At 50.6% G+C, this 24,556-nt stretch overlaps 1 protein-coding gene and 1 long non-coding RNA gene across 4 annotated transcripts in view; one reads left to right on the forward strand and one right to left on the reverse strand.

The window, feature by feature from the left end:
* HIP1 (huntingtin interacting protein 1) overlaps positions 1–24,556 on the forward strand; it is a 119,981-nt gene that overhangs the window by 33,571 nt on the left and 61,854 nt on the right. The gene's annotated exons all lie outside the window — the stretch shown is intronic.
* Positions 2,881–8,590, reverse strand: LOC118856645. The gene is made up of 3 exons (XR_005010876.1): positions 8,493–8,590; positions 6,832–6,913; positions 2,881–2,955 (listed from the first exon to the last, which is right to left on the reverse strand). It is a non-coding gene; the product is annotated as an uncharacterized LOC118856645 (long non-coding RNA).

Here is a 24,556-nt window from a genome sequence, read left to right on the forward strand (position 1 = left end):
AGAAAGCAGGTACTGACCTGCATTGGTTTGGGGTGTTTCCTCATCAGGAGTTCCCTACATCTATGAAATCACATTTCTGGACTAAAAACCATTGGGCAAGGCCGGGTGGAGCCTGCCTGTGGAAGGCAGGCTCTGGAAACCACAAGAGAGGGGAGTGATTAACTCATCTCGTCATGTCACCACAATCTGCTTATCTGCTGGACCAGGAATCTAGGAGTCTAGACTCAGATTGCATGGTTGGTTTGCTAAGCCGTTTGCACCACTGCTGTTTAAATCTTTGCTTCTTTTTATAAAGATTTATGAATCTGGTTGTCCATTCACCTGAACAAAGGGATGTTGGGCTGCATTATTAAATGGCTAGGAGACATCGAGGCCCTCCTGCACCTCATCTGTGGTGCATCTATTATCCCAACAATAGTTGGGATAATCTGCAACAGCAAATCATTTCTAATTGATTTCAGGATATATGTTTATACAAATATTCCTAATTTTTAGCCAAATCTATTCTTTCAGAATTTGGGGCCTTTTGATGTATCAGTGCCTTCCTTGAATGTGAAGCCTCAAGCTTAAGGAATTCTGAAGGCTTAGGAATTGGTCTTCAGATGAAAGAGTTTTGAGTATCTCACCATCCTGGACCAGAATGTCCCCGCTAAAAAGCAACAGCCAGCCCCAAACAGTGTACTGGACAGCAACAGCACCCAGCCCTGAACAATATACTTGACAGCGGCAACACCCAGCCCTGAACAGTATATTTGACAGCCCCCTTATTGAAGACTTGATGATGTGTGATCCTATGCCCAGTTCTGTCAGACATTGTAATTACCCAGGGAGAGACAGAGAGACAGACAGAGATGAGGAAAATGAAGCCCAGAGAGGCCACCCTGGCGGGGCCTGCTATAAGGATCCAGGTCAGGAGAAACTGTCTTCTTTCCACCATCCCCACCATAGGGGCTCAGTCTGGTCATTGACTGGAAAGCTTAAGGAGCTTCCCCAACCTACCTCCTCCTCAGGCTGGGAATGAATGACAGTCCTCTCAGAGCAGCCAGGACAGAAGTCTCTTTCTGTCTCTAACTCAAAACCTCCCTAAAACAGGAGGAGAAGTTTTAAGTGTTTTGTCTCCAAAGTTTTACCTTCCAGTCTCTGAAACTGGACTGTCAATCAGGCCACCATAATCTTCCTTCAGACAATGAGTTGACTGGGGATCTAAGGCCTAAATGTTCCTCAGAGGCCATGTAGCCCAACCCCCTCCTTTTTTACAGATAAGGAAACTGAGGACCAGGGCGGTTGTATGACTGGGTCACACAGTAAGCTTTTGTTGTTGAAAAGATGTAACATCTCACCAGTCAAGAAGTTAACTATCCTGTGAGCTAACCCATACATTTCATGCCTCCTCTTCCCAGTCCTACCATCTGCAGCCTTCCATAACTACCTCTCAGGGCCTCCCTCAAGTCTTCTCATCTGGACCCAATCTCAGGGTTTTCCCTTCTCTCTGAGGTGCCACCAGCTCCTCTTCCTGTCTGCCCTTAGTCCTTTTTCTTGAATGTTCCTCTTCCCTTCTAGATTCTTTTATTGGGGTTCCCATCTTAGAGAGTGCTCTGGTTTGGGGGTTGTTTGGTTTTTTCCTCCAAAAGTAACCCAGGGTAGAACTTTGAAGGCAATGCTGAAACAGCATCCCTTTTATAAAAACCTTTCCATCCATCTCAGCCACTTGCTTTTATTTCCTTCTCCCTCATTCCTCACTGCCTGCAGCCAGAGCTGCCTCCCAGATTGGTTTCAGGGCCCAGGTTCAAGAACCCGGCTGGGTCTGTCCTTGTATGAGACTATGATGTCGTCTCAGACATTTCAGGTCTCTTAATATGCTGCATTCATCTCTCCAGTCTGACTCCCAACTTGAGACCATTTCAGAAAACGAGTCAGTCTTTAGATACAAAAACCCCAGAAGACCAGGGTAAGGGTAGTAGGGGAAGGGATAGAGGGAGAAATTTAAATAATGTCATACATGTGTGTTTATATATGTACGTGTGTGTGTGTGTTTAAGCCAGAAGATGACCTTAGTGCAGGATGACGTGAGAGTCAAATGAAAGTAGGGTCATAAGATGAATGAATGAATGAGTCTATTACGTGGTTACCATGTGCTTGACACTGAGGGGAAGGGCTAGACACAAGGATGGAGAACCTGCAGCCTCAAGACCACATGTGGCCCTCTAGGACCTCAAGTGCAGCCCTTTGAGGACCTAGAAGACCACAGGTTCCCCACCCCTGGTCTAGAGGCAGCAGCAGGACCCATGGCAAGGTCCAGAGTAACAGGTAGGGTGAATGGGGGGAAATGTCCAGGTTAGACCCTGAAGCATCACTGGGATCTCTCAGATGGGGAAAATGGGCCATGTAGCTACCAGGACAGCTCAGACCCAGGGTCATAGTTCTAGGAGGGTTCTGAAGCAGAATGGATAACAAGGTCCAGTGGTCCTGAGGATTCTGCAGCAGACAAGGAAAAAGAAGAGAAGAAATAACCAGGATGGAGCCTAGATCTAGAGTTGGAAGAAGGGTGAGGTATGCTGGAGCCAGCTCAAACCGGCTCACAAGAGAGAGAGCTGGTTGTTAAATGTACATCATGAGCATTTACACCTTAAATCCGCAAACATGACAAATCAGGGCTTGATTTATTGTTCCGTTAATGGTCCAGACTGTCTAGTGATGGAGAAAACGTAAGTAAGTCAGATTCAACTTGCAAGGGCAGGACCTCGGACATCATCTGGTCCAGACTTCTCGTCTTGTAGTTGAGGTGGCTAAGACCCAGAGAGATGCAGTGCTGCCTAAGGCCACCTAGGCAGTGAGTGGGATTTGAACCCTAGAGTTCTGACTCCAAATCCATCCATGTTTCTGCTGTGCCATGTGTTCAAACCAAGGAGAAAAGCCGCTCACAGGCTGTCTGAGCTCCTGAATATACAGGGCTAGCTGTTGAGGGATATCACAAGGGCATTAGCCTCTGGGATGGGAAGAAGAGGAGCAGAGCTGGCCAGATTTTGTGAACCACTAACTCACTCTACAGCTGGACACTCGTCGAATCTCAAAGTCACCAGGAATCCCAAGGGGCCCCTGGGCCAGCCTGGGGCTGGACACGAACCCCCCGATTTTCACAGAGCATTTCCAGTTTTGCCCCATGAGCCTCCTCTCTTTTGTCTCATGTTTCCAAACAGGATATTCGGTTTAAAAAGAAAACAACAAAACCTCTGTTCAGTGAAGGAACCTTGAGGTGGGAGCCGGTCCTAGGAGACCTTTGTATCGTAAATGTTTTTATCATTATAAAAAGCTCAGTAATTTCCTCATTTGATTCCAAACCACCCTTTCAGTTGTTGTATGCTTGTGTCTACCTCTCCATGACCCCATTCGGGGTTTTCTGGGCAAAGATATTGGAGCGGTTTGCTGTGTCCTTTTCCAGCTCATTTTACAGATGAGGACACTGAGGCAAACAAGGTAAAGTGATTTGCCCAGGGTCACACAGCTGGTAAGTGTCTGAGGTCAGATTTGAACTTGGAAAAATGTGTCTTACTGACCAGGCCTGGCACTCTGTGCACTATGGTGCCCCCTAGCTGTTCAAACTTAGCCCAGCTCCTTTTATTTTCCCCTGGAAGGACTAACTTAGCTGCCCAGGTAGTGAGAGCAAAAGCTTCTAAGTGCTACACTAAATGTGATTGGATCAAATCTCTCTCTCTCTCTCCCATTCAGAGGACCCCAAATCTAAAGCTGAAAGGGTCTCTAAGGCCATTTTACAGAGTAAGAAACTGAGGACCAGAAGGGTTGGGTGATGTGGCCAGAGGTGAGAGTCCATGCCTAGTGAGTGCTCAGTCAGCCTTTGAGGATGAGGATGGGGTGAAGGCCTTTGTGACTGCTTGGGCTCCTGTACCAAATTCTCTGATTCCAGAGCCAGAGCGAGTTCTGGTTTGCCACATTGCCCCCTGTGTCCAGTTAGTGCCAGTTCTCTGCCCACCTCCCCTTCATAATCTGATGCATGTGTGTGTGTGTTTGTGAGACAGAGAGACAGACTATGTGTGAGTGTGTGTTTGTGTGTGAGAGAGTGAGTGTGTGAGAGAATGTGTATTTGTGTGTATGAGAGAGTGTATGTGTATCAGTGTGTTTGTGTGTGAGAATGTGTGTGTGTATGAGAGTATGTGTATGAATGTGTTTGTGTGTGAGAGAGAGAATGTGTGTGTGAGTGTGTATGAGAAAGTGTATGTGTATGAGTGTGTGAGTGTGTGTATGAGAGAGTGTATGTGTATGTATTTGTGTGTGTGTGAGAGAGAGAATGTGTGTATGAGTATGTGTGTAAGAGAGAGAGAATATGTGTGTATGAGTGAGTGTGTGTGTGTGTGTGTGTGTGTGTGTGTGTGTATGTGTACGGAACAGGGTGGAGTAGGTGGCCGCCATGTTTCCATGAATGCTTGTCCAGTGAGTAGGTTGAATGCCCCCATGGTTTCCTTGTCCTTCAGGCTGTTGCTTCTGTTTCATATTCTCTGGAAGTTCCCTTTAGGCTCTTCCAGTTGGACCCCCCCCCCATATGATTCCCCCTAAATCCTTTCCAGAACCCTCCTTTACCATATGCTCCCACCACTACACCTGAGCTGCCCCCCTGCTGGTGGCCAATGACTCCAACAGGTGTGCTCATCTAAGCACTGAAGGACTGAGCTGGACCCTGCAATCCTCAGCTCTCCAGCCAGCCTAGAATGCTGTCTCCAAGGACCACCTTCCCAGCTTCCTTTAGGACTCCCAGCCCTCCACCTTGGCCTCAGTCTTTTGGCCAGATGTTGGCTTGTTTGGAAGCCAGTCAGGGAAGCATTTGCAAGCTGTATTCTTCCAAGAAGTTGCCTGTTTGGGTTTCTCCAGGCTGGAAGAAAGACCAGTCAGTGTTTGCTTCAGGACAGGCTGGAGAGAAGCGGCAAACCTTGCCTTTTTCCATCGATCATTTGGCTGAATAGCTACTTTGGGACTTCCCTGCTTGGCATGACCCTGTTTGTGCCTGGAAACAGCTGTTGGGTGGGAAAAAATGTTTGTTTCCTTCAGCTGTTTTTCCTCTCCTTGCCCATCCTTTGGCATATCCCCCATTCCCCACCCCCCACCCCAGCCCTGCCAGTGACTCCTACCAAGGCTCACCTCACCTTCCTCTAGGCCTCAGGGAAACCTCCTAAGCTGTTCCAGCCTCACTTTGGGCCCTTAGCAACTGCTACCCTGTATGCACAGGCAAATCCCCGAGATGCCAGGGGCCACTGTTCCCCAGGACCCAGGCTAGCAGCTGGTTCTGGAAGACCTCCTTCCTGATGGATGATGCTGCCAATGGTTAGCATTATGGCTGACTGCCTGACTTTCCTGGCAGGGCAACACTGGGCCCTCCATTTTTCACTGAACAGATGTTCGATGAGATCTGTTTCCTTGTGGAGACAGGTGGTGGGGGGGGGCAGTCCAGGTATCACCATCCCTTCAGTGTCCTAGGTTAGAAAACGATGCAGCTATGTCTTGACTCTGCCGTCTGGCTACAGTGGGGGGAAAGCATGGCTTTTGTAAGAGGAGGTGGGTTCAAATCCTGTGTCTACAACTGTGTGTGGCCTTGGGCAAATCACTCAGCCTCTCTGGGCCTCACTTTCCCCATCTGAGGTCCTTCTGGTCCAAAGTCTGTGCTCCTGCGATTCCCCTTTTCATCTCCTGGATCATCTGGGCACTGAACTCTTGTTCCTTTCTCTGAGATACTTTATCAAAACCTGACCATTCTTTCTCATCGCTCTAGCCAAGCATTCTGGCACACAGTGGTTCACACCTAGATCAGGGCAGCAGCCCCCTCACTGGGCTCCCTGCCTCCAGGCCTTCCCCCCTCATCTGCCCCACACTGCACGCCAGATTCATCTTCCTAAAGACCCCTCTTCATCACCTCCCTCCTGATGGGTCATTACTCTCTCTAATGGCTCCCAACTGCCTCCTGCCTCCTCCAGATGCTTTCAAAGCCCTGAGCCGTCAGGCCTGACATTAGCTCTCCACATTTCCCTTCCATCATCGCTCCCCAGTGAATACTGTCCTCTCTGATTGAACAGAATTCTGCAGTGTCCTGAGGGCATCTTGCTGGGTTGGCAAGGCTAGCTTGGCTTCCCCATCTATGGAGGTCAGGGTTGGTGATGAGAGGGGTTGGGCCGCCAGGCAACGACCTCGGGGGACAGGCTGTGTGCAGTTTTGCTCTCTGACTTATTTTGTGGTTACCTAATTTAGCCAAAGTCAGACTCGGAAGAATTCAGCCAGCGGGGCTTGAGGAACATGAACACGCTCTTCCTCTCCTTCCTCCTCCCTGAATGTTAGGAAATCTCTGCTAGGGGCCTCAAAGGGTGTGCGCTTTGGATGACTCTTCCCTTAGCTTAAAGGGAGGGAGGGACTGGCTGGGACTGGCCTTTATGGACAGAGCCAATTCCAGGACCACCTGCAAGAGTTTTGTACCTGTAGGAACACAGAAATGTGGGGGAGCCAGCAGGGAGACCCACCTCCCTCCCTCTTTTCACTTCTCTGGGCCAGGCCAACTGGCCAATGGTGCCCCCTCCCCATTCCTTGATGACTTGGGGAAGCACTGGCCATGCCCCTCCCCTTCCTCCCACTGATTCCCACCGCAAGAAGAGAAACAAGAACTGGGGCTTTGGAGGTCCCAGAGCGAAGCCAAATGCTACCAAACCATCGGTGGCTCAGTCACAACAGCGCTGACCAGCACAGATTTCATGGGTCCCAAAAATGTTCTGGACACTGTGTGAGAATTAGAGGAGATAATAACATATATAATGTGCTCATTAGCAATCGTTACTTTACCTTTGTCTTTGTCGTCCAATCTCCTAGGCCCTTGCACAAACCAGGCACTTGACGCTTGCCTGGCGAACAAATGAACGATGCCCTAAGGTCAGACAAGGGAATATACAAGCCATCAGCATTGTAGCTCCCAAGAGGCAGTGTAGGGTGTTGGTTGGGGCACTGGACACAGAGTCATCAGGAAAACCTGGTTCCTACACCTGGAACGGTGACTTGACTTCCCTGGGCCTTTGTTTCCTCATTATAAAGTGAGGGGGTCACATAAGAGGGCTTCTGAGGTCCCGTCCAGCTCTGGAGCCAGGATCTTCTGACATCTGCCTGGGCCACAACCCTCCCCCCACATCCTTGGGTCGCCAAGGACCCTGGCATGAGACTGCTTGGCCTGGCACCTCGTCCTTGAAATGACCTATGACCTGTTTGGGCTCTGGTCCACAAGCTATTTGGCTATCATAATATTATCGCCTTAACTCCCTTTCCAGATGTGTTTTGTTTGGGGTTTTTTCCACACCAAAATGGGCCAAAAGCAGTTATCTCTTTCCTTTTGCATTCTTTTAATTCCTTCCTGCCTGGGTCAGCTTCTGGTGACTTTATCTCCACCCCAGCATCTCTCCAGGCGTTATTCAGTCTCTTGCCTCACCCTGCTTCCTCTCTCTGCTCAAGCAGGCCAGGATGTATGTATGTATGTATGTATGTATGTATGTATGTATGTATGTATGTATGTAATATGTGCTAAGGGTAGTGCCCATGGTGCAGGGTGATCTCTCACTGAATGTCTGAACCACAAGAATCTAGGAGTCCAGGAGGTGGTCTAGGCGGGGCCCCATGGGATGGGCCCGAGGCCTAGGGGACCTAGTGACAGTATCAATGATACAGCTCAGGACCTTCTGAAATGGAAACACTAACTGTGACATCCAGAAAGCACCATCTGGCTTCTGGTTCTCTGCTGCCGAGGAACTTGGAGCAAAAATGAGGTGCCTCCTCACCCTATGCTGCCCCTTCTCCAGCCTGTCCTCTGTACAGCTGTCTGGCTGCGCCACTCCCCTGCTCAAGAGCCTTCTGCAAGTCCCTACTGCCCCTTCTGTTTGGCTCCATAAGCCTTCCACAGTCTGACTTTAGCCTGTATTTCCAGGCCAATTACAGTATGCCTCCTTACCCACTCTATACTCTAGCCTATTATAATAGCGATAATAAAATAATAAGAAGTCTTTCTATAGCTCTTTGAGGTTTGTGAAGGCATTTTACATATATTAGGATGTTCAATTTTCTTTCAACGATCCCAGGAGATAGGTGCTATTTATTATCCCCACTTAAAAATGAGAAAACTGAGATGGGCAGAGATGAAGTGACCCACCCACGGTCATACAATTAATAAGTATCTAAGCCAGATTTGAACTCAGGTCACCTGAGCGGTGACCTCACTGCTACTGTCTATAGTATTCCATTTCCCATCTCTGTGCCTTTGCATAGTCAGTCCCCCATGCCCAGAATGCCTTCCCTCCTCCTCCTCGCCACCTCTCACGAGTCCCTTGCGTCCCTTCAGGGCTCAGTTCAAGAGCCATGTCCTACCAGAGGCCTCTCCAACTCTCCCCATTACAGTGCTCTTTCCCCCCAAAAAACCCTTTGTAATTATTTGTTATCTCTTTGGGGTCTCCTTATCTCTGTACCTGTTGGGTTTCCCCATTGAATGGAAGCTTCTGGAGGGCAGGGGCTTTTTCCCTATGTAGTCTCCATGCCAGACACCTAGTGAGTGCCTCCGAGAAGCTCGCTGGGTCAGTGGCTTCACACTCGGAGTGTCTGAGCAGCTCAACACTTTCACACAGAGCCCGTGTTGTGACTCTCAGAAGGACTGTGTGGGTGAGCAAACGTCTAAAAATAACCAGGGATCCATAATTATAGCCTGGGATCCATTCTATTTTTTGGATGCTTTCTTCCCCTCCCCCTTTCCTTCCCCCTCTAGGCCTTAAATCTCCATCTATCGACAAGCCAGCTTCCCATGATGCTCTAATAACATAGAGTCATCTCCCGGCTGAGAAATGCAGGGCGCTCTGGGAGCCTCAGTGACCCACAGCCGGGCCCTCAGGCCTTGTGGCTGGTGGGGCCTACCTCCCCCCACCCCCCACCCATCAATCAGTGGGTCCTCTCACATAGGCCTCTCAGGTGCTGCTGGGTGCCATCTCTACTGCCCCTCATGGCTCCTGCTTTATTTCTTAGCCTGGCGTGAGTGTGAGATCTCCAGCAGTGCTGACTCCAACCTACTGGTCCAGCCTTACTGCCCTTTCCGGGTCACATGCCCACAAGCCCCTCATTTTTCCCATGCTTCTCAAGCTTCCACATCCATTCCCTGTGCCTGAAATTTCCTCTCTCCATCCCTCAGGGCCCAGCTCCTCCCTGAAGCCTTTGCAGGTATCAGGGGTCCTGGGTTCAAATTCTGTTTTGTACACTTACTCTATGACCTTGAGGCTTACCCAAGGTCACTTCATTTCCATGGGCCTTGGTTTCCACTGGGGCCCTCTGAGGTACCTCCCACCCTAGGACTATTTGGGCAAATCCGTTATCAGCTCTGGACCTCAGTTTCCAGCTCTGCCAGATGAGTGGGTTGGTCTCACCGAGATCAGAGGTCCTATCCAGCTCTCCCTGCTCTGGCGCCTGCTTACCCCCAAGCCATAGTCAAGCGGACCCTCTTTAGCCCCTCTCAGACAAGAGGCTCATAGGCAGGGGCACTGCTGCCTCAGGTCCCTCCTCTGTAAAATGGGAGTGATCTTGCATCTTGAGGCACAGCTCGGGTGGCCTCGAAGGCAGAGAGAGACTCGAGGGGCCCTTGGTGTTTGTGTGTCTCCCTGTGTCCCGCACAGAGCCCGCCATGTTGTCGGCAGATGGCTGTTAAATGAACCATCGTCCCTTACGTGTGGACACCACGGGCTTCTAAAGGCCAGCCAGCCAGCCCCCTCCTCCTGCATGGAGGAGACTGGAGCCGGAGCGGGCGAGTGGTTTGGCCAAAGTCATCCTCCAGGTTCCAGGCTCTTTCCACCGCCCCACCCCCCACCCCTGCACTGCCTAATTCCAAATGTCTTCCCATATTTTACCTCACTCCGTCTCCCCAGGACCCTTGTTAGTTAAGCAGGTTGGTGCTATTATGCCCCTCTCACAGATGGGAAGACTGAGGCCCAAAGGGGCAGCAAAGAGCTTTCAGCACACTGATAGCAGATAGATAGAGCCATGGGCCTGGTCAAGAAGCCCTGGATTCAAATCCTGCCTCAGACACTCAGCGTGTGACCCTGAGCAAGCCTCAGCGTCTTCGTCAGTAAGATGAGACCAATGATATCAGTAGCACTTACGTCCCCCCAGGTTGTTGTTAAGGATCGAATAAACAATTCATAGAAAGTTAGTTGCGAACTTTAAAGCGCTATAGGAATGTCCGTTGTTCCTATTATGATTTTGAGTTCCACAGCTGGCTGTTGGCAGAGCTCAGCCTCAGTGCCAGCTTCCCGATTCCGGGCCTCGGGCTTTTTCCATTAGATCACACTTGTCTCTGTATGGGGGGAGGATAGATTTCTGGGGACTCAGGGCACTGCTGCTCTCTCTCCTTTCCCCAGGATCCTGCCCCCCCATCATTAACCACAAACAGGAAGGTCCCATGACAAGGGACAATTGGCTCCCTGGGATCATCCCACCTGCTGTTCCCTCAGAGGGACAAGCCAGACCTGGTCCCCAGACAGCTTCGGCCCTTCTGTGGCCTGAGAACAGCTGCTGGGACATCTGTGCCGTCTCCCCACCCCCATCGCCCCCACCTTGGGCTACTGCCAGTTTGGCTCACCCATGTCACCTTTTTTGGGGAGCCTTTCCCTGGAACAACGACAGGACCTGGGGCGCCACCCTGAAACTAGTCACTTTTGATTGGAAAGGACTGGAAGAGTCAAACATTCCCAGCCCGCCAAGTTGTCAGTGAGCGAGCTGGCCAGAGAAATAGACTCAGCCAAGGCTGTCTGGGTCCTGCGGCTCAGCTGGAAGGGCCGTCGGGGGTCATCATTTCACAGATCAGGAAATGAGGCTCAGAGAGTTTAAATAAACTAGCATCATTCGGTTAGAGTTGGAAGGGCCCTGAGAGGCCCGTGATTTTACAGAGAAGCAAACCAAGGCCGGGAGAAGATACGAAGATTAGAAGTGTCAAAGGTAGGCCTTGAGCCCTGGGCCAATGTCCTTCCCACTGCGGAACTCTGCCTTCCAGGGAGGACTGCACCATACTTTTGGTGGGCCACGTCCTACTGTAAGATTCCTGGCCCAGAATCTAGAGCCGGCAGGGAGGAATCCCCAGAGGCTGGCTTGGCCAATCCCTCATCTTAGATGGGGGAATGGAGGCCCAGAGGTGAAGCAACCTGTCCCAAGGTTATAGAGCTAGTCAGTGTCCAAGGCAGGATCTGAACCCAGGATCTTTCCACTGCACCACAGGGCCTTTCAGGAGGCATGCTTCACTCCTTCTCTGTGGATATAGAAGAGAGCTGAACTTGTGCTAACAGTGAGGGATGGACCTCCCAGTCCCTTTCATTTCTCCTCCCAAACAATAGGAAAGCAAATCCAACCCCTGGCTGCCTCTTGTGAGGAGAGATTTCTACAAAGCTGAAGTCCCCTGCACCATTCTTGGCCATTCCTACTCCAGTAGCCCCAGGCCTCTGCTGGAAGGCTTTTTCTGTCCCCAGCAATCTGGGCTAATGTTTTTTCCCCTCCCTGGCCTTAAAGGGCAGATCCCATAGCCCCAGGCCCCTACACACACACACACACACACACACACACACACACACACACACACACACACACACACCCCTGAGTGTGCTCATCCCAGATTGCATTGCCCAGGGTTCTCTTAGCAGAGATTTATTTCTTTAATACTCTTTCAGCCCCTGCCTGTACGGCCCAGACCGCCACCTCCTTGTCGATGTCCAGTGCCTGGCCACGAGGAGCTGGGGGCTCTGGAGCACTGTGGAGGAGGGGGAGGGTCTGCTTTATGCCTGAGCAGAGGGGGAGGAGAAATCAAAGCCAAAGATCACTTTCTCCTCCTGCTCTCCTCTGCCCGATGAGCCACAGACCCTTGAGGGCCGGCCTCCTACAAGTCCAGACGTCCAGGGGTGTGTATGTATTTGGAAGGAGTCTGGGAGGGGTCGTGACCAGCAGGAAAGCCTGGTAGAAAGAAGCAGGGGAGGGGGGTGTGAGTCCCCCTGCTTTCCTCCTCCCTGAGGACCCAGAGAAGCCCTGAGAAGGGGAGCACAGCCAGCTTTGAGCTGATTCTGCTGCCCCAGAGCTCCCAGGTCTATAGCTGGGAGGGACCTCAGAGGCATCTGGTCCAATCCTTTTATTTTACCAAAGTGAAAGCTCAGGCCCAGGGGAGGGAAATGACTTGTCCACAGTCATGAGGGAAGTAGGAGGCAATGGTAGGATTTGAACCCATGTCCTCCAACTCCAAGGCCATTGCTCTTTGTAACCCACCACATTGTCTTTAAATCTTAGGTTCTTGGTCCTACAAAGGGTTTTCGGCTCTGGCACAGAGCCACACAGATACCAAGCACTTAATAAATGTTGAATTGCGTTCAGCTCCTGAGCCTCAGTCTCCTATCTATAAAGAAGGAGGCGGGTGGGCTGGATGCCCTCTAGGGTCCTTCCAGCCCAGAATCAAGGCCCCCGAGACCCAGTGAAGTGAAATTATGCAAAGTATATTTTACAAGTGAGGAAATCAGGCCTAGAGAGGAGACTTGCCCAAGGCCACACACATTTCTATGTGGAGAGCTCTGCTGTTTTCCCACCCCTACCATCTGCATCCTGAGCTGTGCCTCATGGGTGGTCACCAGAGCCCCTGGTGGCTACACTGAGACTCAGAGGGGATCCAGAGAGGTGGTTTCCCCAGCTGGGGAATGATAATACCCATGGAGGTAAGGCTTGGCGGCCAGCTCCCTAACCACTGCTCCATACTGCCACTCTTGAGGCTAGTTTGTAAACCTCATCGTAGTGTGAGTTGTACTGGGGATTGACCCTATGCCATTTTCTTCATTGAGAGCTCCCTACGTCTAGGAAAGAAATTCAGACCGTAGTTCCCTCCCCTCCCCCAAAATAAATAACCCACAGAATTAGCCTGCCTAAAACCTTCTCTTCCCACCCTCCTGACATCACCCTCCATGCTCACCAAAGCAAGTAAGTGGACTTGGACACCCCTCCTCACCCCTCCTTTCAGCTTCCTTCCCCTGCGAAGGATGGTCATCTGACCCTGGCTTCTCCTAGATGACCCTGCTTTGAGGCATGGAGGGAGCCTTGGCCCTGCCCACATCCTCCCAAGGGTGGTCCCCACCTGCAGTGTCCATTGCGCCATCTTGGTAAAGGCTCTGAAGAGTTTCAGCCCTAAATGGGGAGGAGCCCAGGGAAGCCAGCCTAGCTTTAAAGCATTTATAATTATTACAGATTCTCTCAGGGATCAAGTGCATCCCCTCTCCTTGGGTGGAATCAGCTCTTGAATCTGTAATCTCATCTAATTCCACCCTAGCCCTGAAATCTAGGTAAGAATTGACATACTCCTTTTAAGAATGAGAAAACTGATTGCTTTGCTCAGTGTCCCACAGCAACAGATCTCAAAGCCTGTTTGTTGTTTGGTTGTTTCAGCTATGTCTAATTCTCTTGGTTTTCTTGGCAAAGATACTGGAGTGGTTGCCATTTCCTTCTCCAGCTCATTTTACAGATGAGTAAACTGAGGCAAGCAGGGTGAAGTGACTTGCTTAGGGTCACCCAGATAATAAGTGGCTGAGGCCAGATTTGAGCTCAGGAAGGTGAGTCTTCCTGACTCCAGGCCCAGCACTCTATCCACTGCACCACCCAGCTGTCCCTAGTTCTTAATTAGTTATTATATAGTTATAATAGTCCTTAATTTCTTGGCTTGTAGTCCATAGCAGTAGGATTTCCCACCTGGAAGGGAGCTCATTCCCAGTAAAGACACCAGGACATGGCTAAAGCCAGACCCACATTAATGTCAGAAAACACCATTGTAATGGGACTCAGCAGATTCCCCACTTCCAGCACTGTCCCAGTGGGGGTGTGGTGAGGGCCTAGATTTGAATCCTGCTCTGCCTCCTTCCCACCTGGATGACCTTGGAAGAGTTGGAAGTCCAAGCTAGTCCATTTTACACATGAGGAGACTGAGGTAGCAGGTAGAGCTGGGAAGTACTAAAATTGGGATTCAAACCCAAGTCATTTGACCTTGGTCCTCAGTTTCTCCATCTGTAAAATGGTCAAGTTGGACTAGTAGCCTTGAAGGTCTCCTCCAGCTTTAAGTCTGTGATCCTGAGTGAGCAGATGGCCTAGCTTTTAATCTTTTGGTGCCTTCTTGGAGGAAGGAACTGGGCAGGGCTAGCCTAGAGAAGAAGCCTTGTGTCCACTGGGACATGAGAGCTGTCTTCAAATATTTGGTGGGCTGTTGGCCTTGTTCTGCATGGTCCAAGAGGGCAGACTAGCAATGGTCAAAGTTACAAAGAGGCCAAACTGGACCGTTCAGACTGTCCAGAAGCGCTCTGACACTCCTTCCTCAGAGTTCTTCCCGGGGACCTTCAATGTTCATTTATCCATGTTATAGCTGGCAATTCTTATGGCAGGTGGGTTGGGGTAGTAGCTCTGAGCCCCGTCTCAGCCCTCAAATTCAGTGTTTCTGTGAACAGGAAACTACCCTATTAGGCTCATTTGACTTGTGTTTTGGGGAGCACAGAGCTGTTTATAAATGCTCACTGGTTGATAGGATGAATGATACATTTCTAAACAGGCTGGGGGATGCCTGTATTTATAGTAAACTCTGGTCCTTCTTGGTCTGCCTTCTGCTGCTCAAGCAGATACGGACCTCAAGCTAGGGGGGAGTGAGAGCCAGCCGTGGCAGGAAGGGGAAAGACAATGGCCTTGGCTGGGATGCAAAACTAAGTGAAAACCTCCTTGGAAGTGACTCCCCTAAAGCTCCTCAGCCCTCTTGGCTCATTGAGGGTGGAAGGCAACATCTTTCTCCAAACAGGTGGGAGTGGCTCCCTGCATATTATATTCCCCATTTGATGGGAACTGGGAGCCAAGGGGAAGGACTTGCTGAGGTCAGAGCCAAGAATAGAGGCCTCTCTCCTGAGTCCAGGCTAATGCTTTCCCTCTTAGGGTTGACTTTGGCGGTTTGTTTGGATTTCTGTTGGGGGTGGGAAGAGACAAAGAACTGAGACTCCTGAGTCCAGACTTTTACCACTTGGTATCTCATTCTGCACTCTATGAATTCAGTTCAATTCACCAAGCACGCATTAAGCACCTACTATGTGCCAGGAGAGAGACATTGTGGAATAATTCAGAGAGAAGTAGCCTCAGACTTTGGAAAAATTCCTGTCTCTGATACAAACTGGCTGTGTGACCTTGGCCAAGTCAACCTCTTATGCCTTGGGCCTGGGTAGGGCACAAAAGAGAATATTGATATTCGATCCATCAATCAACAAGCATTTATTAAGCTCCTACTATGTGCCTGGCAACGGGGGTGCAAAGGCAAAGTGAAAATTCCTCATTCATCCATCTGGTATTTAGGACTTTCTCAAGGATAGGCTGGGATGAATGGGGAGGACAGAGAGGGGCCCCAAGTTGAGAGGGAATGTCTCTGACCCGTGATCCTAAGACAAGGGAGGGACCTGAGAGAATGCTAGGATACAGCACAGCAGTGGCCTGGGCCATGGCAAGGCTGAAGTCCTGACCTCATAGCCGCTTAAGGGCTCTCCTGAGCTATTACTCTGGTGAGATCAAAGCACGTGGGACCCAGGAGTTCCCAGCGCTGCCCTGGCATTCCTGCCGTACAGTGCACCTCCAGTCCTGTCCAGGGATGTGAGGCAATGGCTTTGCTATTGAAGGTGCTGGGTCTTCTCCCCCCAAGGCAGAGCCTGGGGCCACGCCAGTGTGACCTGGCCCTAAGCTCTCCCCTTGCAGATAGAGGCACCAAGTGGTGAAAGCCTGGACCGAGGAGTCTCAGTACTTCATGCTGAGGCCTCAGTCCCAGAGAGTGAGCTCAGGCTTGGGCCTCGAACCTCTAAGCTTTAGATCCTTCACTTGGGGCCCATTCTTCTATGACTCCTAGGAAGCCCTCCTTCCTGGCCTTCCTACTTCCCACCACCATGTGTTTGCACTGGCTATGCCCTGTGCCTCAAACACTCGCAGAACTCATTTCCCGTCTTTATTTCTATCTCTCAGAATCCCAAATTTCTTTCAAGGTTCAGCTCAAATGGCACCTTCTCCATGAGACCTTTTCTGCTCCCCTAGAGTCTAATGCACCCCCCCGACCCCAGGCAATGATCTCGGAGCTTTTGTACCTACATATATGCATGTATATTTATGCACACATCTCTGTAGGCGTGTGTGTATATACCTGTGTTGCTGTTCTCCCCCACCCCCACCCCCAGGTCCCCCACATTGAGCTCCTCAAAGGCTGAACCTTTTGCTTTTGTCTTTGTAGTTCTAATCTTTGCAGGTAGCAATCACTTACTGTATGCTTACTGATTAAACAATGAACGGGAAGGGACCACCTAGCCCTACACTCTAATTTTACAGGTTGGCAAACTGAGGCCCAGAGGTGAAGTGACTTTGCCCCAGTCATAGTGAGTGACAGAGATAGATGAGGCCAGGTGCTCCAGCCGCCCAGCCAGTTCCCTCTGCTGCTCATTTCACACTGACCGCCTGATGGCCTCAGTGATTTTCCCTAGCAGTGTGTGTGTGTGTGTGTGTGTGTGTGTGTGTGTGTGTGTGTGTGTGTGTGTGTTGGAGGGGGCCTGCACTTGTCTCACTTCCTTCTCTCTGGCAGCCTTGGCTTTACCTCCCAGAAAAGCCTAGTGGTGAATTCATTCATTGTCTATCCCAGCCCAGGTCGGGAGGGGCCCAGGGGACCGTCCTCCCCACTCCCCTCCACCCTCCCTGCAGCAATCTGGGGGCCCTGGTGATGGTGATGGGGGTGCATCTCAGAGCCATCCCCTTCCCCTATTTCTGCTAGCCCTGCCTCCACTTCCTGAGTCAGACTGATTGTCAGGCAGCTCCCCTCCCCTTCCCCTTCCCCTTCCCTCTTCCCCCCACCTCTCCTGCCTGCCACACACACGCTCACACACACACATACATACACATACACACACACATACACACTCACACACAGGCTCTGGCTGCCTGGGCTGGGCTCTCCCACCACTGGCTCATCTCTCAATAGCTGCCCCATCCTCGGGGAGAAGAGACCTTTTGTTATTCAAATCACACACTTCTGGCTCTGCGGCCGGGGCTGCCTCTGCTGCTGGCCTGGGTGCACCAGCCTCTGCAGCCATTGGGAGCTGCTGATTCCTCCTTCCCTCTCCCCCTTCTCCTCTCTCCTCCCAGGGTGGCTCGTGGCCTCTCGCTCCAGCTGATTTCTAGCTTTCCTCTCTTAGGTGGAGGGCAGGCGTGGGGGGGATTGCTTTCCGGAGCTGCCGCAGGCCCCCTCCTCCCCACTGCATGCTTCTCTTCCCCATCCTGCCGCCCCCCCTTTCTGTGTGCTGCTGCAGCTCACAGCTTTTTAATCTCTCCCCCCTCCCTCCACCCCCATCACCCTCCCCTGCTTCCTCTCTGCCAGTCCGGCTCCATGGGAGCCCCGCGCTCCATGGCAGGCTCTCCCTGCCCCTTTGCCCGCTAATATGGCACTGCCAGCACCCAACTAACCAGGAGTAGCAGCTTTGGGGGGAGCAGGAATCTGATCCGCCTCCCGACTTCAGACTCGGTCATGGATGTGAGCAAGATGGTAAGTGAGCCGTGGGTGCTCTAGCCGGTGACCCCTCCTTCCCCTCACTTCCCCCCCCCCCACCCCTTTCGGGAGCTACCTCCAGTGATCAGTGAAAGTTTCTTTATTGTTGATCCTGCCTCACCCGGGCCGCAGCTTGCAGCATGTAGGAGGGAAGGGAGAGTGAAGCCAGGGAGGCAGAGACTCGGTGGGAAGGAAGGGGGCTCTCCCAGCTGCTTCCTCGTCTGCTGAGGAGACTCTCTCCGGATATTGAGAAACAGGATGCCCGATGTGCAGCTCAGAGAGCATCCTCTCTGCCACCGCAGGGGCAAGCTCCGGGGGTTAGCAGTCCACCTATTCACCCCAGGGAAATGGAGATTCCCAAGTAAACCATCTGACCATTCCGTCACTCAGTAAAACCCAACAGGTTTGGAAGGGCTGGGCTGAAGTGCCTCTCCCCCAGGCCCAACATATCTGCTTCAGGGGCACGGGCAGAGAGAGCAGCAAGGTAGAGATGGGCACCCTTTAGTGTAGCCCATAGAATAGGGAAGGCTATAAACTCTAAATCTGGAAAGACCAAGGCTAGATAGAGGTGGGGGGGTGGGGGGCAGGGGAAAGGAGAGGCAGGTTGGACTGCCACGGGCAGACTGAGGGGACCAGGAGGGAGTTTGTACATGGCTAGAGCTAGGTGTGGGGGCATTTATCCAACCTGCCTGGAGAAGCCTGAAAAACTCTAAGGTCCCTTTTCTTTTTCCACTCCCAACCCCTGTAGGAATTCAGATCATTCCCATAAAGGGACATGTCCCCTCAGGGACAGCGACCAGGTATTTGTCACTCTGCCCTCCCCAGAACAGCTCTGAGCACATAGCAGGTGTTGGGTGCTTTCGGAAGTGCTGGGGCACACCGCCTCCCCAGCAGAAAGCTGAGCGCCGAAACCAGCTGGCAGTTCCCCTCTGGGTCTATGGGACAGCCCTAGTGTTGGTACAACATTCCGCCAGGGGTCCTGACTCGCTCCCATTCCAGGCACCCAGGATAGAAGCTTCTTGAGAAAAGAGACTGTCTCTTTTGCTTTTGTACCCCTGGCCCGTGTCACAGTGTGAGCACTTAATCATGCCCTCTAGGTGGGGTGGAACCTTGGGGTGGGGGTGGGGGGGTCTCTGCAGACCGCCAACCAGCCTGAATCATTGACTGGTGAGGACACAGCCTGGTTATACTGTTCAGCTTTTTTTGTTGGACTACAGGGATGTCAAGGGATTGTTGATAGTCATTGGGGCCCAACACCGAGGGTGGCGTGCTTTTAGGGAAGTATTGCTATCTCAGATATTTTTGTCCAGGATTAAATCCAGGTTCCTAAGAAGGTCAGTGTTCCAGGGTAGGATTGGGCAGTGATCACCATGGAATGGTCCAGGCAAATTTCTGTCAGCTCAGGTTACCGGGGGCTCAGCCCACTGCTCCTTGGCTTCCTTTGCCCTCCCCCTCCTGCAAAGGAGGGGGAGGGCCTGGGCCCATTATACAAAGGGGCAGATGATCTCTATCCCCCAGGGACACCTGCAGGAATAGGAAGGGGGGTGGTGCTAGAAAGGGAGGGTGTGAGGGCAGAGTGGAAAATAAAAGAGAGGGGGCAGACTTAAGCCTCTGTGTGCCCTTAGCTGGCTGTCATCTGTGTGGCAGAGTGGGCAGGTGAGGTGCCTTGGCCAGGCAGGGCTGGGTAGGGATGGCTGTTCACCCCTTAATCCCACCAGCATGAAGGTGGCCCCCAGCCCTTTGAGGATGATTAGAACATGCTCAGCCTGAGAAAACAGGACCCTGAGAAACTACCAGGCAGCAGGTTCCCCCTTCCCTGGGAGCGGGGAGCAAACATTGGACACCCAACACCAGCTGCTTTTATAGCCCCTTGATTCCGTCCCCCAGACAAGTGACTGGCAAGTGTCTGGCCAACAGATAGGGGGAGGGGAGCTGACTATGTGGCACAGGAGCCACTCTTCTCCTTGCTCCCCCCCCCCCCACACACACACCTCCAGTCCCTTTATTAATTGCTATTAATTTAAACCTGCCATGAGGGAGAGATGAGGAAGCAGAGAACAGAGTCTGTGCTCTAGACATGGCATCTACATCTAAGTCTAAATAAAAACCCAAGCATAGACACAGTGTGTGATAGGAGCTCAAGGGCGGGCGGGAGCAATCCTAGAGGCCTTCCTGAATCATGAGGAGAGATGGCAAGGGGGCCTCGTAGAGCAGGGCAGCAGGCCAGGCAGAAGCACAGAGTCAAGGAGGCATGAACCCTGCACAGAGAGGCTGGCCTGACTTTGGAGGCTTCATGGCCAGGGTTTGTGGGGCAGACACAATGAACAAGTCGCCCGGCACCAGGCTTAGGTTTGCTCCGACTCAGCGTCCTTAGTCTAGCAGAGGGGTGGAGCACTGGAGGCTGTGGAGAACCTGAAGAGGGAGTAACCCTCGAGAAGCAATACCAAGCCTATCTATGTGTAGAGACCTTAGGGTTCTGGATTTAGAGCTGGAGAGGAGCTGAGGAGGCACCTAACCCAACCCCCTCGTTTTACAGATGAGGAAACTGAGGCCCAGAAAGTTGAAGTGACTCAGGATCAGAGCTCAGGAGCAGGAAGGGATCTCAGAGGCCAGCTAGTGGAACCCGCTCACTTTACAGTTTAGGAAATTGAGGCCTGGGGTGCCTGCATTGGTTTCTTTGCATCAGAGGCCCCGATCCAGTCCCTAACCAGAGCCACACCAGGGCTTATGAAAGTAACATATGACTCCAGCTTAGCCCCAGGTCCATGGAAGGTCTAATGATTTGGCCCTTATAGGTGGGGAGGGAGGGGCAAGGAAGGAGTAGCAGGGGCAGGAGTCCTTTTATCTTTATTTCTTCTTTCCTTGCTTCTTTTTGGGGATAGAGGCAGGCTTCTTGGTGACCAGTTTCTCCAAGGATTTCGTTCCCGGGGTCTCCTGCCCCTTGTGGAGCAGCCTGACAGTTTGGGGCCCAGACAAAGGTGATATCATATGCTTATCAATTATTCAGCTGTCAGGAGCCCGGCCTGAAATCTGCCATCCCAAGCTGTTTATAAAGAGCACATGAAGCCTGGAGCAAGAAAACCTTTCTCCATCCAGACATGCTCACTGGGGCTCTGGCAGACCTGTCCTGAGTTTTCCCCCATGTGAGGATTGTCCCCCAGATCATCCTCCTTTAGGCTCAGACCCCCACTATCCTCATCCCTGGTCCAGCAGCCTTAGTCTACTACTGGAGCCACAGCTAAGTGCTTTCCCTCAAACAGAGGAGGGACCCCCCAAAAAAGAATCCTTTCCCCTGCCCAGTACTAGCATTTGGACAGCATCCTTGGTAGAGCTTGACCCATCTCCTGACGAACATGATATGAAGAGAAGGCAGCCAAATTCCTCTCCTACCAGCCACTCTTCTGTTCTAGAAAGGCCTGAGGGCACCGTGAAAGGCCGCATTCTGATTGGCCAGTTCTGTCCAAAGCGTAGACCAGTTTTCCCAAGGCTGGTCCTCCTCTTGCATCAGGGTACAAATGGCTGGGGACAATAGTCTCACCATCTGGTTGGCCTGCTGAATTATTGATTAGCCTGTGACATCACCCTGTCCTGGCATCACTGGTCTGTTTTATGTGGGGTGGATGGTCAAGTATTCCTTTATCTGACCTACAGAATGCATGGTTCTGGCTACACAATAAAAACAGACATGGCTTTCGCCTCATCGTCTAAAAAGGGAGACAAGATAGAGAGATGTAAGCCAACCCAAATATGTATGGCAGTTATGAAATTTCATTGGGGGAAAGGCTGGGTCCAGATTGTGTGTCCAGGTTCAAGAACAGTCAAGTCATCTGGAAGTGTTGTGGCAGTGATGGTTGTGAGTTGTGATTTGAAGGGAGGTCTCAAAGGAACCTCAGGCAACTAGAAGGTTACAGGAGTGAGGAGAAGGTATTTCATCTTGGAAGATGGTAGCCCTTGAGCGAAGAAGGGCCATCTTCTCCCACTCCTCACTCTACAGATGGCAAAACTGGAACCCAGAGAGAGCGAGTTCTTGGCCCAAGGTTACAGAGTTAGTAAGTGCCCAATGTGGGATTTGAACCCAAGTCCTTGGACTCCATACCCACTTAGACTATGTCTGCCTCCTTAAAGGGAGGGTGACATTAAAGAAAGGTGTCAGTATATTGGAAAGAGCACTGACCCCAGAGTCAGAAGACCTGCGTTTGTGTCCTTGTCTGACCTCTAGTAATTGTATGATTCAGGCTCTCTGAAAATCACTGAGGACAACCACACTCATGCCACATCAGAGCTGGTGTCAGGAAAGTACAAAATAACTGGGAGCTGCCACCACTGCAATTACTCCAACAATAATATTATAATTATATTAGAAGTCTACAATCTTGTCTAAACTGGCAGGTGGGAAAGCCCTCCACAACAAGTACGGACATCAAAATGCCCTTAAAAACTCATCCAGGAAATTCCATTGTTGTCCACGAGTGCTCAGATTATCTCTAAAAACCTAAGAGCAACATTTTTAATGGATGCCAAGTACTCATAACCAAGCTATGGTGGAAGAAAGGTCTTAAAACGTGGCAGCCTCGCAGAAAGAATTCCAGTCGTATGGGAACAGGATGAAATCCTCACTGTCCTGTCCACTCCTGGAATTGTCCTAAGGACAGCTGACAGGGAGCTGACAGCTTGAGATACAGTGGATCATCTTGTAGTTTGGAACCTAGAGAGAATGCCTTCTCCTTCTCTTCTAAGTTGATGGGGCTTGGGAGTAGATGGATAGTTGGCTCTAACCATGCTCTTGCAGCTCTGGAGGGCAAAGCTATAGGGTTACAACAACCAGCATGGTAGACCTTGGCCCAAGATAACTAGAGTTATCTAAAAAATGAAATAGGCTACATTGTAAAGTAGTGAGCTCCTTGACACTGGAAGTATGGAAGCACTGGGTGGATTTACATCTCTTAGGATGTTATAAAGAGGGGGCACTCCATTGGGAGGGAAGTTGGGCTAGATGTTTTATAAGGTCCCTTCCAACTTTGAGATTTGATAGTTCAGCCATTAGACCTTGGAACAGTTTGTGTGTGCGCATGCGTGTGTGTGTATGTGTTATCGACTCTCCTTTTTCATACCATTGGCATTTCTCATTGACTCTACACACCCCATTTAGAAAACAACTCTCTCTTGAAACGAAGAAATCCTATTAAGAAAACAAATCACCATGTTGGCCATGTCTGACGTTTGTCTCATTCTGTTTGCCACCTTCCTGCCAAGAGGCAGTAGGAATGTTTCACCGTCTGTTTTCTGGAGTCACCACTGGTCTCTTCAGCAATCCGCGTTCTTATGGCAGTCGGTATTGTTTTCCTTTTTGTTATTGTGGTCATTGTGTACATTATTCTCCTGGTTCTGCATGTATGAGTTCACTTACGGTTTCCCCATTTCCCTGATTTTTTTCATATTCATCATTTCTTATGGCCAATAATATTTCATTTATGTACCACAGTTTGTTCAACCATTCATTCTTTGCCACTACGAAAAGCAGTGATTTGAGTATTTTTGTCAATGTCAACTAATCGACATTTATTAAGTGCCTACTATGTGCCAGGCACTGGCCTAAGCTCTGGGTACATAAAAAGAGGCAAAGACAGTTCCTGCCCTTAAGGGGCTCATGGTCTAATGGGGAGACAACCTGCCCAGTGAGACTTCATCCACTGTCTTTGACCTTCTTGGGGCAAAGTGTTACGTTTAGTAGCAGTATTGCTGAGGAAGCGGTTACGTACAGTTTAATGAGTTTTATAGCATACTTTCTTATTGAATTCCAAAGAAGTTGCATAGATTCAGTGCAATGGAAAGAGTACTGAACTTAGTCACTGAATCTCAGTTCAAATCCATCCCCACATTTTCACTTGCCACCTATATAACCTTAGGCAAGTCACTCCTCCTCCTCTGGCATCAGTTTCCCCATCTGAGCCAGGAGAGGGTTAGATGAGGTAGCTTTTGAAATCCCTTCCAGCTCAACAGTTTGGATGTTTCTAGATAACAGTTTGTGTGAAAGACCCATGGGGCAGCAGCTGAATGGGGCAACCAAAAACGTTGATGCGATCTTGGGTCATGTTGATGCTTCCACCATCCAGAGTATCCAGTCAGGCAAGGGATTGTCCTGGGGTATTTCTCACAGTCAGGCCACATTGAGAGCATTGCGTTCTGTTCTGGGTGCCATGTTTTGGGAAGAAAGGACAAGATGAAGTGTCTCTAGAGATTAGGAGCAAACCGGAGACACATGATGGTGACTGTCCTCAAATGTTTGAGGGGTTGTCAAATGGAGGAAGGATATGATTTGTTCTGCTTGACCTCAGAGGGCAGAAGCAGCAGCAGTGAATGATGGAAGTGGTGAATGAGCAAAATTGGATTTGATGTCAGGATGTCCTCACAATGAGAGCTGTCCAGAAGTGGAATGGACTGCCACAGGAGGTGGTGGGTTCCCCCTCCCCAGAGGTCTTGAAGCAGAGGCTTGATGTTCACTTGTTGGGCATGTTGGAGTGGGGATTCTTGGGGGGCCTGGGTTGGTCTGGATCAGAGTTGTCAAATATGCAGCTTGTGGACCCCATATAGCCTGAGCCAGATTAAAATGTAATTAGGAAATGTTTAACAACATAAATAAAAATATGAGACTCAGATAATGTTAGTATGTGGTTTTCTAAATCAATTTGCAGCCCACAGCGATCCATGCATAGGGCTTAGTGGCCCTGTCTCTATTTGAGTTTGCCATCACTGGTGACTGCTGAGGTCCTTCCAATTCTGAAGTTCTGGGTTTCTCTGATTAAGTCAGGCTTCCTTAAAGATATCCACTGGAGAAAACAAATTGTGTAAAAGAGTCCAGATCTCCAAAGAAAAACCATCATCCATGCCATTACTCCCTTCTTGGAACAAATAACAAGAATTAACTCTAGGGAAAGAGAAGAA

Source organism: Trichosurus vulpecula, chromosome 7 (assembly GCF_011100635.1).
Source record: "Trichosurus vulpecula isolate mTriVul1 chromosome 7, mTriVul1.pri, whole genome shotgun sequence".
Taxonomy (NCBI): domain Eukaryota; kingdom Metazoa; phylum Chordata; class Mammalia; order Diprotodontia; family Phalangeridae; genus Trichosurus; species Trichosurus vulpecula.